The sequence below is a fragment of the Cryptomeria japonica genome, chromosome 5 (assembly GCF_030272615.1).
Source record: "Cryptomeria japonica chromosome 5, Sugi_1.0, whole genome shotgun sequence".
Lineage (NCBI taxonomy): Eukaryota > Viridiplantae > Streptophyta > Pinopsida > Cupressales > Cupressaceae > Cryptomeria > Cryptomeria japonica.
The window spans coordinates 732,105,142-732,119,826 of NC_081409.1; positions in this window are offsets into that span (position 1 = coordinate 732,105,142).

Consider the following 14,685-nt stretch of genomic DNA (forward strand, 5'->3'; position numbering starts at 1 on the left):
AAGTATGGATGTTGGTGAAACTAGAAGGGAGAATGTCAGTGTAATGCACTAACATTTCAAGCTTAACGGTTGCATGTTACCCTGTTTGGATGTCAAATCTGCATATTGTGAAGTTGACTCTACTGCCCATACAAGGCATTGGTCATGGAGTTGTTTTCAGTTTTCATAATCTTTTCATAATCAAAATTTCATTTCTTTTTTTCATTAGGAGTAGTATTAGTGTAGAAGCCCCTCCTCAATGAGTACATAGATGCTTATAAACTAAGGTTATAGCCAAAACTAGGAGTTTATCCATCTCCCTTAGTACATTCTCATTGGGATGACAAGTTGTAAATGTAATTTCCTAAGTATTTTTGAAGTTGTTAGTTGTTTGACATTGCATAGGTTCACCCGCCTTGGTCTCATAGAACCAAAAGTGCAGGAGATCTTAGTCATTGTGACTGAATCTTGTTCATTGGCCAAATTATTCTCCGAGTTTGTTGATGAGTTAGTGGCAATTCCTCTAGAACTCGAAGATTATTTTTTGAATGGATTTGATAATCCAATTAACCCCAAGGAGAGGGCCTCTTCAATGAAATTGTCCAACAACTTCAGTGTACTTACGTGCTCTTCTTCTAATGAGCTTCATTCTAATGAGAGTGGAGTTTTCAATGTATCTCTCTCTGAGTCTCCCCTTAATGCTTTCCTTGAGGAGAATCAGAATACCCCTCATGAGTAGCCTCTTAGTATTATGAACCCTGCTAGCACTATCCATAACACTAGACAACAAGAGTATATCCTTTTGGTCCTCCTCATGGTTGAGGTTGTCAAGGATGATCCCCTACCTAGTGCTCTCAATAATAATTATGTTGTGAGCCATGAGGCTACAAATGGATCTCTTAACCTGGCTTTGGTCCCTTATGATAGTTGTAATGTGGGCTCCACATGGACATGGAGGAGTCCCACCCCATAGTCTAGTCAAATAATAGAGGTAATTTCTAGTGATCCTATCATTAGGGAAGAACAACTTCCTATCCAAAGGAACATTGAGCCCTCAAAAAAATGAGGCCTTTGATTAATTAATCCCTATAGGAAATGGTCAAATGTCAATGATTTATAAGAAGAGAGGAAGATCAAAAAGTAATATCTCTCCTCTACCAAAGAAGAAAAACACTAAAAAGGATCTACCTAAGTGTTTTGACAATTTTAGGGCTGCAACAAGTACTTCCAACTAAGGTTCCTTAGAGAGATAAACTACATCTCATGGAATGTCAAGGCACTTGAGTCTTTGGATGGGAAATGTGTGGTTAGGAGATTTCTGAACCAACACAAACACACAAATGCAATATTTTTGTAGGAAGTCAAAGCCATAAATTTTACCTTGGATGTGAATCTTAAATATATTTGGAATGATGCATTCCAATTCTCCACTAGACATACTAAAGGTAAAGAAGGTGTTGGCATTACAATAGAAAGGAGATTGTTGGCATTTCAATAAGGATATTGAGAAGGTTGTTGGAGATTGTTGATATAACTGAAGAAGGATGATTACTGTCTTAATAATATTATTTTGTCATTGATGTCAAGAAATTGATTTTCTGATTCAGTATGATGTTGCCATATCTTGAGAAGTATGTGTTGATGAGTATTAAGAGGTCAGTAAGTGACATAGAAAGAATGTGATAATAAAGGGGAGATATAAGTTACTCAATGGGCAACTATTACCGTGTTAGACAATGATGAGATCATGTTGTTTTGATTGTTTTGATATCCTACACATGTTGTTGATTATAAGTTTAATACTGTATTATGCCACTGAGCAAGGAACCTAGTCGGTAAACACTAAGGTTGTCAATATCAGTTAAAGAAGGCAGAATGTCTACCGAGTGAAGTTCAGTATTAATCGAACAACAACCGAGTTATAATAGATCGCATTGGATGGATAAAAACATTATTTAATGAAGGATGTTGATGAGCTGGAGATGAATAAATGATTGGTATGCCGCGCAAGAAGTTTGTTAAGAATCTACAGCAATGAAAAATCAAGAGGAAGATCTACAACACAGATTGAACTGTAATAACCTAGCACAAGTTCCTAGGAAAGAATGCAAGTTTCAAGGCGAGGTAAAATGTTTTCAGATCGAAGGATACATTGAACCAAGTCAAGTTTGATGATCTAATGGCTAAGATTGATCATGGGAAATGTGATCAAGAAGATTAAGCGGTCAAAAATTGTTTATAAATAAGGAATTGTTGATAAACAATTCATGTGGGAAAATGTATGCATAGTGATGCTACAAGAATTTTTACTGAGCTCAGAAGCTTGAAGATCTGATTGAAGAACAGATTGAGAAGCCCAGCAAGCCCATCAAGGGATTAGATAAGGCTTATGACAAGATTGTTTTGAGCAAATAAGAATTTTCTTTAGCATTTTAGATGTGAAGTTGCAGATATATTTTATTACTGTTGTTTATTTTGTAAGTGACAGGAAATCTCTTAACCGAGTGGACCTAACAATCTTATTTGTAAATCCTCTAGCAAGGTAACATTCTAAATGAGTGTCTGAAATCCTTTGATAAGGTCACTTCTAACAAAGTGCAAGACTCTAACAAGTCTGAGGGAAATCCCTTAACTGGGTCACATCTAGCAATGTGTTTGTAATCTTTAACAGGATTTGCTTTTAACCGAGCATACTATAAAAGGGTATATTTCTTAGTGGGTTTGAAATCCCACAGTGGTTTTTCCCTATTTGGGTTTCCACGTTAAATCTGGTGTTATATGTGTTGTGATGTTATCTATTCATGAGTTTGAATGTTTTATAGTTTTGGTTATGTATTCTGAAGTATAAGCTACCGAGGTTGAATCTGTTGAATATATTGAAGATTAAGTTTGTATGATTCACCCCCCCCCCCCCTCTCATCTTGTTTACTATTAGCATCAGAGCTTTACAATGTCATCCTCTTAGCTAACAAATAGGGAAATATGGTCTCCAATAGTGGGACATCCCCTTGCATCAGAGCGGTTTGGGTCATCATTAATAACAAAATATTCAAATTTGGCCTTTGTTGTATCTATGCCTCTAACGACTACAAAGAGAGAACTGAGCTTTGGAAATGGCTCTTTAGCCTTCTGGATGTACCTTGGGTGAGAGGGGGTGACTTTAATATGATTGAGCACTAGGAAGATAAGTTGGGTGGGTTGGATCTCAAATAAAAAAGCACTAAGAAAATCTATTGGACTAGTATGAAGGAAAAGCTCCAATTGTTTGATCCTCTAGGAGGCAAAGATAAAGATAATTTTATTATTTGGTATACATTGTGTAATTTTCAGCAAGCAAAAGGATTTATCATAGGCTAGAGAAAATATATGACAATAAGGATTACGTCTCCTTAAATCAAGATAAAGATGGTAGCACTGTTAGGGTGTGTCCCTACACTCTCTCTAATCACCACCCTATCAAGGCTATGGTCACAATGGATAATTATGTCAAGTAAGGATAACTTCATTCTCAACATTAATCTACTTAATGATAAGGAAACTATGTGTGCAATTTTATATGATAAGACAAATTAATAAATGGGATAAGAACATCTCATCTGCCATTAACTGATGGACTAAAAATTTCATTAGTTGGAAGACTCGATTTCTAACAGTGGGTAGAAAGAAGGCCAAATGTGACTTGAGGATGGAAAAATGAACTCAATGGTAACCTCATCAATCTTGAAACCCAAATTCAAGCTGATCTAGCTAACCAAGTATTCTTGGAGTCACTGACATTTACCAAAGATCTTTTAAGTAGAATATAGACCAAAAAAATCTAGGGTCTGAAGATTAAAGCTCACGGGGAGATACAAGATTTGAGCTTTTCATCAACTTATTGAGACAAAAAGACTTTAAGGAAAGGATCGATAAAGTATGGGAGGAGGGTAGAGAACTGTAGATCAAGATGATATCAAAGAAGCCTTCCTTTTGTATTACTAAAAACTATTGACCTTTGAAGGGAACTCTCCCAAAAGTTAGGAAGCCAAAGAAATATGTAGAAGGATTATCCCTAATAAAGTATCTGAGGAGGAAGCTAACTTGCTTGGAAGCACTATTATCTTGAAGGAGATCCATAAGGCCATCAACATGCTTAACAATGATAAGGCACTTGGTCCTAATGAGTTGCCAATTGATTTTTATAAAGAGGCTACGTAGTGGATCAATAAAGACCTATTTTAAGCATATGAAGAAGCTATCAATTTATGCTCTCTAGGAACTCATATCAATAAGGGTATTATTAAGCTCCTCCTTAAGGACAGAGACAAGTCTCTTTTTAAGAATTGGAGAACTATAACACTATTGAATGCGTCTTACAAGATTCTAGCAAAAATAATTGCTTTTAGGTTGGTTGGCATCCTTCCCAAGTTTGTTAGTAACACTCAGACTAGTTTTATCAAAGGCGCGTACATCCTTGAGAATCTCCTTACTAGTGGGAAGCCATGAGTTGAGCTGAAAGCTCCAACTAGAATGTGGCTATGTTCTTGATTGACTTTGAGAAGGCAAATGACAAGGTGGAATGGGGTTTTTTTATTATGATGTTGGAAGGTTTTAGATTTCCCATGGAATTTTGTCAAATGATTCAGGTATTATTAAGGGATGCTTCAACCTAGGTAGAAGTCAATAGATTTCATACTCACAATTTCATTCGTGGAAGATCCATTAAGCAAGGATGACACCTTGCTCTGGCTCTATTTGTTATTGCTTTTGATGCTATCATATACCTCCTTAGAGACTCCTTCTCCCAAAGGATTAAGGGTACTTAACTTACAGTTTGCAAATGACACCACACTCTTCTTGGAGCTTAAGGAGACTAACATGAACTCGTTACTCAAAAAGCTAGATCTATTATGTGAGGCTCTAAGAGCCAAGCTCTCCTAGTCCAAATCTATTATATTGGGATGGGACAAATCACCCCCCATATGGCCCAGTAACTACAACTATCAGTGGGGTGGCCCTTCCGAATAGGTAAGGTATCTTGGTGTTCTATTTGCAGTCAATCCTTGCCTGAAGAAAATGTGGCTATGGATCAAAGGTAAGATTGACCACAAGCTTAAAAGATGGAACAAACATTACCTATACATGGTTGGAAGGTTGCATGTTTGTTAGCAAATTCTATCATCATACAATCTTTATGATGCTTATTGTTGCTTTTCAGTAACTACTAGATCAATGATATTCAAAAACAAATTAGAATTTTCTTATGGTCTGACGACAAAGGCAATAGGAAATGGCACTATGTTAAATGGTAGTGATGCTATCTTGGGAAGAATGTGGGGGGCTTGGGTCTTACAGATCTCAAGCTATAAGGCATTCTCCTTGCCACTAAGTGGATTTTCCATGCCCTGGATGGTAATGGGACATGAAAGAATCTTATAAGGAATCACATTAAATTGGTTGTTCCCAAGCAAGCTAAATCCTAGAAGTTGCTCCCCTTAAGTGACCTAATCACTACAAATTTTCACATTACCCCTACAGGTTCTAATGTCTTCAAGGCTATATGGAAGGCTTAGGAGTTCATTAGAAACATGATCACTCACAATGGTATTAGTATTGACAGTGACACTTTATGTGGGAAGAGATTCATATGGTGGAACCTTACCCACAAAGGCAAGCCTCTTGCCCTTGCTTCAAGGGTGCTTGGCTAAGAGTTGGAATCTTAAAGGTAATAGTTACTTTAAGGATATTATCAATAAAGGGCGTATAATATCTTGGATTTCTCCTAGTCAACAACATAATCTGCCCCCCTCCAATTGGAGAACATATATTGTCTTGAGGGAGGCTTGTTCCGGTCTTCTCCCCAAGGCTTGTTCCTCAAGGGTGGATAGATTCAAGCTCTTCAAATGGGTAGATGGTACCCCTCTGTTGAGCACCAAGGCCAAGTCTGTTTATAATTTTTTATGTTGCAATAAGGATTTAATTACTCATTTTGATACTGTGTGGAAGCTTAATTATTCTAACAAGAATTGGAAAAAAATCTTTTATGCTATATGGGGAAGTAATATTATGCCCAAGAAAAAATGCTTTAACTGGTTACTTCTTTTGCAAAGATTCCCTGTTAAAAAAAATCAGCAAGGCATTGATATTTGTAGCATTTGCAAGACCTTTGAATCCACTATTCACATTTTTTTAATATAATTGGTAAAGAAATATGGAATATATTTTGTGTTACAATCTTTGGTTGGGACTACAATTTTCATATCATGATATTATTTATGGCTTCATCCAAGGGCTTAAAAAAGATAGTAATCTATTTTGGTTTTTGCCATCTTGTAAAATTTTATGGCAAATCTAGTCTCTTAGGAATGAAGAATAGTATCAAGGCAAAGGTGGGTTGCTTACCGAGTCCTTAAGAAGATTCATATTTCATAATGTTTATTTGTAGGTTACTATAGTTATGAGGATGGCTAAGCAAAAATTTGAGAGATTTATTCAAGATGGAACTATGAGAGATTATACATTAGAGATATCTCATGAATACACATGTTCACCGTACAAGGAAGAACAGACTCCTTTTGTGAGAGCACTAGAAATTTTTGAAAGAGCTCAATGATAGAATGAAAATGAACAGTAATCAGCAAGAGACTCGGCCTATGACAGTAGAGCCAAACATGGAGGGACTAGAAGGATCACCACTGGTGGCAAACCTGAAGAAGTGGAACAAGAGTATCAAGTGGATGGACGACCTGGATGGAGAATCTAGATGGAGAATCAACCAAATCATTAAAAATACCTTGATTAGTAAAAAGAGTCTATGTTTCGACGGAACACAATGACTTTTTTTGTATAGCTATTCAAATACATGTACAACTTTGTATAATTTAAAAAAAAAAAAGAATATCACAGATATAATTATGTAGTATAGACTTAGGATAACAATTTGATAGCTGATTCCAACATTGCCTGGTAAAGGTTGCGTTACTTAATGCACATTGTTTACCATTTATACTAAATATGCATATAAAAAAAAGTTATTAAAGTCGCCCAGTGCATCAAAAAGAAGCTACATCTTTGACAAACACACCATAAAATTGTGTGCCTCTCTTTTTGAATCTTAAGCTCTATTTGAGCTATTTAGCTATTGTGTAGATAAAATTTGAATGTATGCAACTAAGCTAATATCATCTCCTCTTTCATTTGACATCTATAAAGCTTCCAGAATAGTTGTATACAACACTATTGTTAGATTACTTGTCCCAATCCTTTTAAAGAAAATTTGTTGGGAGATGGATGTCCCTAAAACTGAAATTTATATGGCATTACAATATTTTACCCACCTCTTAAAGAAATGCTACTAGAAGAAACTTTCAAGCTAAATCCATTATGCTGAGCTAGACAACTTTATCCCATTCCATTTAACTTTTAGTAATAATAAAGAAAGTTCTTTGAATAAACTTTTTGCAATCTACAACTTTGAGATGAAATTTTCCACATGAAAATTTAGGTAATGTTGGAAACCAAGAACACTGAGAGGGGGGCGGGGCGGGGGAGGGGGGGGGGTGTGAATCAGTGTTCTACTGGAATGGATAAATTTAACCTTATTAATACAACAACTTATCAACCAGTAAACATAAAAGCATATAACAATAAGCAACAATGAAATCACAAAGATGAGCACCATAACACCATAGATTTATACGTGGAAAACCTCAAAGAGGAAAAACCACGGTGGGATTGGAGACCCACAATATCTATCCACTGATCAGATGAATAAATATTAGAATAAGGGGTCTGCACATGCAGGAAGGCCAACAGCCTAGAGCACACTGCTCATCACAAAAGGAGTCTCATTGACTACATAAAACATCGGACAACAATCCGGAGTGAAGATTGAACTGCACATATAGCATCTTCCATGCCTGAGTACAACTCTGGTTAAGCTTAATACCGAAGGCCTAAAACCTCTTCCACAAACCCAACTCGATCACCAATGATCGACCAAATCCTCTGCCTAAATGATTATTACATTATTTGCTCCTATACATCTCCATATCCCTTACACACATTTTCCCATACCATGATCTACAATGAGATCTTACATCATATATATACAAACCCTAGACTACAAACAATTACATAATTACAAAACATGTCGGCCTGAGATCAAACAAATAATATCCAACCCATAAGACATCCTGAAAATACATTGAGAAGTCCAATCAACACGTTACATTAAGTCGGTCCATAACCTAGATAAACTGAGACCCAATTTAGGTCCACACGTGTTAAAGAAATGATCCCAATCAACCAAGTCTCGAACATGATCACCATCAACATCCTGAATCTCTACTAGAAGCCGCACCAACACCACTTATGCATAACATCAAAGATCTTCAACAAAACTCTGCTGGTGAAACCCTCACCGGAACAACAAACCAAGCTTGCTAGCATACAAGATTGCATTCGATCACAAATCAAAACCAACTGACTGAACATGAATATGAGTAGCATGAATAAGCCAATTCCATAAGCCAGAACATACCAGAGCATACCAGATCATCATGATCTAATCCAACCAGAAACCAAACAACCTACCGAGACCAAAAAGATACTGGTAAACAACCAAAGCAACTAGTGTAGCCGGTGTTGTCAGTGTTGCCATCAATGACAAACATCAATGCAACACAATAATCAATTCCTCCAAATTGCCAACAAGTAAGTCATATAAGGTAGGTGGCAACACAAGAACAGTGAAGCAACTTAAATGCAATTGTAATCGACACATATAGCATCTTAAATCTAAGGGCATGTCTGAAACAATAACAAGGTCAGACTACAGTAGACACATTCATTTTAGAGCATGTTTGGATGCTTTCTATGGAGTAAAGACATGCTATAGTGAAAATTCCAAACAACATATTGTTTTTTAATACCCATTAGAATAATAATCATAGCTTTAGAGAAAGCTTACTTGAAAAACGGATGTTATTGGGGCAAACATGATGCTATGTTGGATTTGGCAAAAATTATCAGGGTTTATTCTTCCAATTTGAAACAGCTTAGCAAAACTTCACTCGAGGGAAGCCAGTAAGGTGAATAATGTGTATGTGTAGCAACAAGAACCTTATTAACAATATTTTGTTGTGTTCTCCTAGACTTCAGGCTTATATTAAATCTAAATGGGGTGCCCAAGTATCTAGTGATTGTCACATTTTTACCTATACCGAATCCATTCTGAATTTTCCTCTTCCCTAATAAGAACAAAGTAAGGCCTATTGTCATAAAGGAGAGAATCAAGCAATTGTAGTAAGTCTTCAAAAATTGCAAAGTTGCATGGAAACGGATACGGTATTAGATAAAGATACGACCATTTTTTAAGATCCCCAATATGGATACGGCTAGATACGACATTCATAAAAAGTTAAAAAACACACACCTATATTTAACACAATTTTCTAAGTTATTAGAGGAGATTTTCGTTACTTCAAAAACAAGATAGACACATAATTGCTACATAGGTAATTATAAGTCGATTCAACAATTTACAATATGCAAAAATAGTAGAGTTGCAAAAAGAAATGGGTCACTAAAATAGAAAAACATTTCATTTCTCTTTCTCATTTGGTGTAGGTTTTGTTTATACCAATTTTTTTTTAAACTGCATGAATAAAGTTTTTGAAGATTTACATCAAATTTAACAAAAAATAAATTAAAAAATCCCATAGTATTTAGCATGGTTGGAAAATGAAGGTTTTTTGGGCACGGTACAGTATCCAATGTGTATTTGGGTCGTATTGGATACGAATCCATTTTAGATACGGGGATATTTGTGCCTAGAGAGGGACAAAGGAGTATCTGGCTACTCTGCATAATTGTAAGAACATAATCAATACCCTCCTAATTACTGTTGAGGAAGAGTAAAGTAATGATTGGAGCATGAGTTCACACCAGAACCTCCCTCAGTGTTGATGTGTTTTTCATGCACATGCGAACACAAAATAAAATACCAGGGTATCTTATCCTCTCTTGAACAAAGTTTCCCCGAATGCTAAAGATTTCGCCTAAGGATCAATCAAGGCAACTCCAAGGTTCTTATATGTAGGGTCTCTACGTGTGGACAAGCTCAATTAGGTCTGATATGATTATGTTGGATTCACAAGGGGACTTAAATCTGAATGCCTGAGTGTTTGATTTGTTGGAACTCAAGTCCTATCTAGTGGCTGGAAGATAAAGAAATATCAAAAGATACAGGGCTTAGAACGTCTACTCTAAGACCTAGAATGTGAGAAGATGGATGAATGACTAGGTGGAGTCCTACTGGGCTAGGTCTTACCATCAAACTGAACGATTCGACACCAGCTCAGTGCGATCTTCTAGGGTAGTTCTGAAGATGTTCAAATCATCACTGTCAAACACTAATCATCATTCAAGTTAAAGCATGAACAATAGACGCGTAACGACTCGAGATTAAGCTCATTTGATGCTAGTTGACCACGCAGGGTGCCCTTACAATCAGTAAGAGGCTAGTGGTTTAGACTATGCGGATTCCACGTGAGTGCATTAAACAATTTTTCTCCATTCAATCTAATTATCTACCATCTACAATTGAAGATTCAACAAGAAACCATGCATATTGCAAGAAAGAACACATTTCACTTTAACTTCAATGAAAATGGAGTTCATTTACAATTTAGGCAACAATTTCTTGCCTTCTCCTCCTAATCTACTCTAATTGCTATTCTATTTTCTATTAATCATTAGCTATTCTAACCTTTATGAACTAATTATTATCCTTTACAAATGAAGAGCCAGAGCTTTATATAGAGAGCTCCTTACATTTCAATGGCTAGGATTTTACAATGAAAACCCTAATTAGGGTTTGTTACAAGAAACTCTCCTTAGCCAATGAGAAAATTACATTCCATGAATGTGGACCAATAGATGTCAGGGCTAGGTGCCTCAAAGTTTGTGCCATCACTGGTGAGTCAGGTACATTGAATTTGGACATGCTGAGGTGGAGTTATCTAACTGGAGGAACAGTGATTGGGATGCCACCTTGTCTTGTGTTTGCCCTTGCATTGACCTTGATTGATCTTCATTCATCCTTGATGTACTTAGTGAATGATGTAACCCCTTGACTCTCATATGTTTGATGAAGCCTCCTTATGGTCAGATCACTCCTTAGTAGCCTACTTCGCCTTGAAATGCTTACAGGATCTTTCTTCTGATATCACGTGGTTTCTCCATATGGCAAAATGAGGTCCTTGAGTATAACCTGGTCTATTACGTGCAACTCCTTGAACACTTGAAGTCCTCCATCTTTGAAGCACCTTGAGTCCTCTCTCACGCATTTGAAGTGTCCTTGATGATGATGAAACTTGAGTAGGTCTTCCTTGTCCTAGCCTGATCCTCCTCCATCTTGATTTTGTTAATCTGCAAAACAAACAAAGGATGATTAAGTATACATGATATATTTGTTCTAACATGATATTTCTCACCTTAAATCATCAACAAGAGGGCATTATAATGAAATTCGCACAAGATCCTCTCCAGGGACAGGCCCTATAGTGAAATTCGCTCTGGACCCTTTGGAAGGGTCAGGAGCGAAATTGGACAAAGTTGCTCAATTAGACCAAGATCAAATCAGTTCCCTCCAAAATTGTTTAGGAATGGGTTTTGCTCAAGGACCTGGTCAAAACATTAGACCTCCTAGGAATTTCGCTCTAGACCCTTTGGAAGGGTCGGGAGCGAAATTTGCATTTTAGCTCAATTTTCATCATTTCTTTGCCTCAAATCTCTTCTCAAGGTAAGAATGCATCAATCTTACGCCATAGGGACAAAATCTAGGCTTCAAACAAGGGGCAAAATAGTGTTTTAAGAAATTTCGCTTTGGACCTTGGCCAAGGACAGGACCTATAAGGAATTTCGCTCTGGACCCTTTGGAAGTGTCAGGAGCGAAATTGGTGATTTAGCTTCAATTCTATCACTTCACTGCCTTATATCACCTTTCAAAGGCAGGTACATATCAATTATTTCCCAACCATGCCTTAGAAATCAAGATCTTGGCTTGAACAAGGAGGAAATAGAGGTTTTAGGAAATTTCGCTCTGGACCCTTTGGAAGGGTCAGGAGCAAAATTTACATTTTGCTTGATTTTCCCTCATGAATCTTCATTTTTCATCCTTTTCTCATCAACAACAAGTCTTTTGCCTTAAACAATGCTTGGGAATGAGTTAGTTCATAGGTTGGAGCAAGGTATAATGCTTCATGGAGAAATTCGCTCTGGACCCTTCAGAAGGGTCAAGAGTGAAATTCTCTTTATGGCTCAATTCACACTTCTTTTCTCCTTTCCTTGCCTTGAATTTAACTTGTCAAACTTCCTTCTATCACCATCAAGTCAACTTGCTCTCAAAGTGGTGTCTACTCAGTGCTTTTGGTGAGGAAATAAGCTATCCTAAGGATTTCGCTCTGGACCCTTTGGATGATAACTCAATGATGAACCACTAGTACCAAACCGGTACTGAGAGGGGGGGGTGAATCAGTACAAACACAAATACAGTCCAAAACCGGTTTGACAACAAATACTCCAAATGACTGACAAACAAGGATACTGGTTAAAACGGAGTGCAACTGGTAACATCCAGTACAACTCAAACAGTCATAAACCGATCACTCACTAAGCTTTCCTCTTAGCTCAATACTATAGTACCATTACGCTCTCATGCATGAATAGATAAACTAACATCAGATCTTCATAACAATGAGTTCAATATGTTTTATAGACAGGCATAAAACATAGATCCATCATATGCTCAACAGGTAAAAACAAAGCATCACAAGATAAAAGCATTACACATGACACACATATTTTTCACGTGGAAACCCAACTAGGAAAAAACCACGGTGGGGATGAATACCCACAAGTTGCTTTTGAACTCTTTTGAAGTCCGCTCTGTTAGGAGCCTTGTCCGGTTAAAGACATTACAATAGGTTCTGCTAGAAACCGATCCTGTTAGGGATCACCCGGTTAAGGGATGGCTATAATACCCGGTTAAGGGTTAAACCCGGTTAGGGTTACCTTGTTAGAGGATTTCAAGAACTCAATAGCTAAAGGACCTCCAGAGCTCTATAGCTTCTCAGAACTCATTACCTCGAGTTACCCTGTTAAGGGATTTGAATCAAGCCTGTTAAGACTACCCTGTTAAGGGATTTTGCATCAAGCCCAGTTAAGGCTACTCTATTAAGGGATTTCACAATTGTTGAAGTGGTTAAAGATCAACAGGAATTACAATGATCTGATAACAACACTCAATGCTAATGCAGATCCGTTTTGGCTCCTCTTCTCCTTCTGCACATTCACTTTGCAGATATCTCTTCTCTCCTTTGGTTTGGCAAGAATCACGTACCACTTCTCTTGGATACACACTTACAACTTTTGCCAACGACCTTAGAAAGAAACACAACATTGACCTTATAGGAAATAGACAGGTCGATAGCAAAAACCCTAAACCCTAAACCTGTTAGGTTAAGCAATTCAAGCGGTACAATCCTGACCGTACAATCTTGAATCGATCTCAAGACATTCTCCATCGTCCATTTTCCACCGATTTCATGGCGGTTGATAACCCATCACACGTTATCACCGCTTGACAGACTTCGCACATTCCCGAGGTAGATAGGAATAGTCTTCTTCATGCAAGATCCTTCACGTGCACAAAGCTTATGTGGCAACACGATCTGTTCTCCATTATACTACTAACTCATCACACACAGATCACCGATTGAGTCACACAGGCTTGAGGTACTCCAACCGGAAATCCTGAAGTGGAAACTACCTACCAACCGGTAGTAACACAATGCTTCCATGTGTCGGTTCCCATAACTGCATGCCGGTTCATCTTGAACAAATATGCCGCTTTACTTTGGCATATAAATCGGTTCACACATATGTCGGTTCCTCTCTCTTTTCACCTATCACATGTGTCGGTTCACACCATGTCACATATTGACATCAATGACAACATACAATATCATTATGTCTTCATGCTAGTTCACATAATGCCAACATTCGAAGGGTCAGGAGCTTGAAAAAAAATCGCTCTGGACCCTTTGGAAAGGCCAGGAGCGAAATTTGGAAAATAGGGCTTGTCCTTGATAAAGATTTCTCCTAGCTTGCTTGCTTAGCTTCAAACCACCTTAGGAAAATACCTTGAGGGCAATTTGCTTTAAACTTGTGAGGAAAATACATGCATTTGATAAATTCGCTCTGGACCCTTTAAAAGGGTCAGGAGTGAAATTGCTCTTTTGGGCTCAATTCTTCCTCATTTTCACTCATCTTGCTTTAGACTTGTCTTTTTGAATCCTTTCCTTGCCATGCATGTCCACTATTTGATGTCCTTAGTGCAAAAAGAGGTCTTTTGGGGAATTTCTCTCTGGACCCTTTGGAAGGGTCAAGAGCGAAATTTGCAATTATGCTCAAATTCCTTACTTTTCTTCACTTCACTTTTGTTTCACACCTCAATACTCTCTCAACTACACCATAAGGACAAGGTTTATGAGGCAAATTAAGACCAAATAGGCAGACATAAGGGAATTCACTCTAGACCCTTTGGAAGGGTCAAGAGCGAAATTGAAATTCGCTTTGGACCCTTTGGAAGGGTCAGGAGCGAAATTTGACATGTTAGTCTCTCCGTTAGGATTTATATATGGAATATAACATTTAAGTATA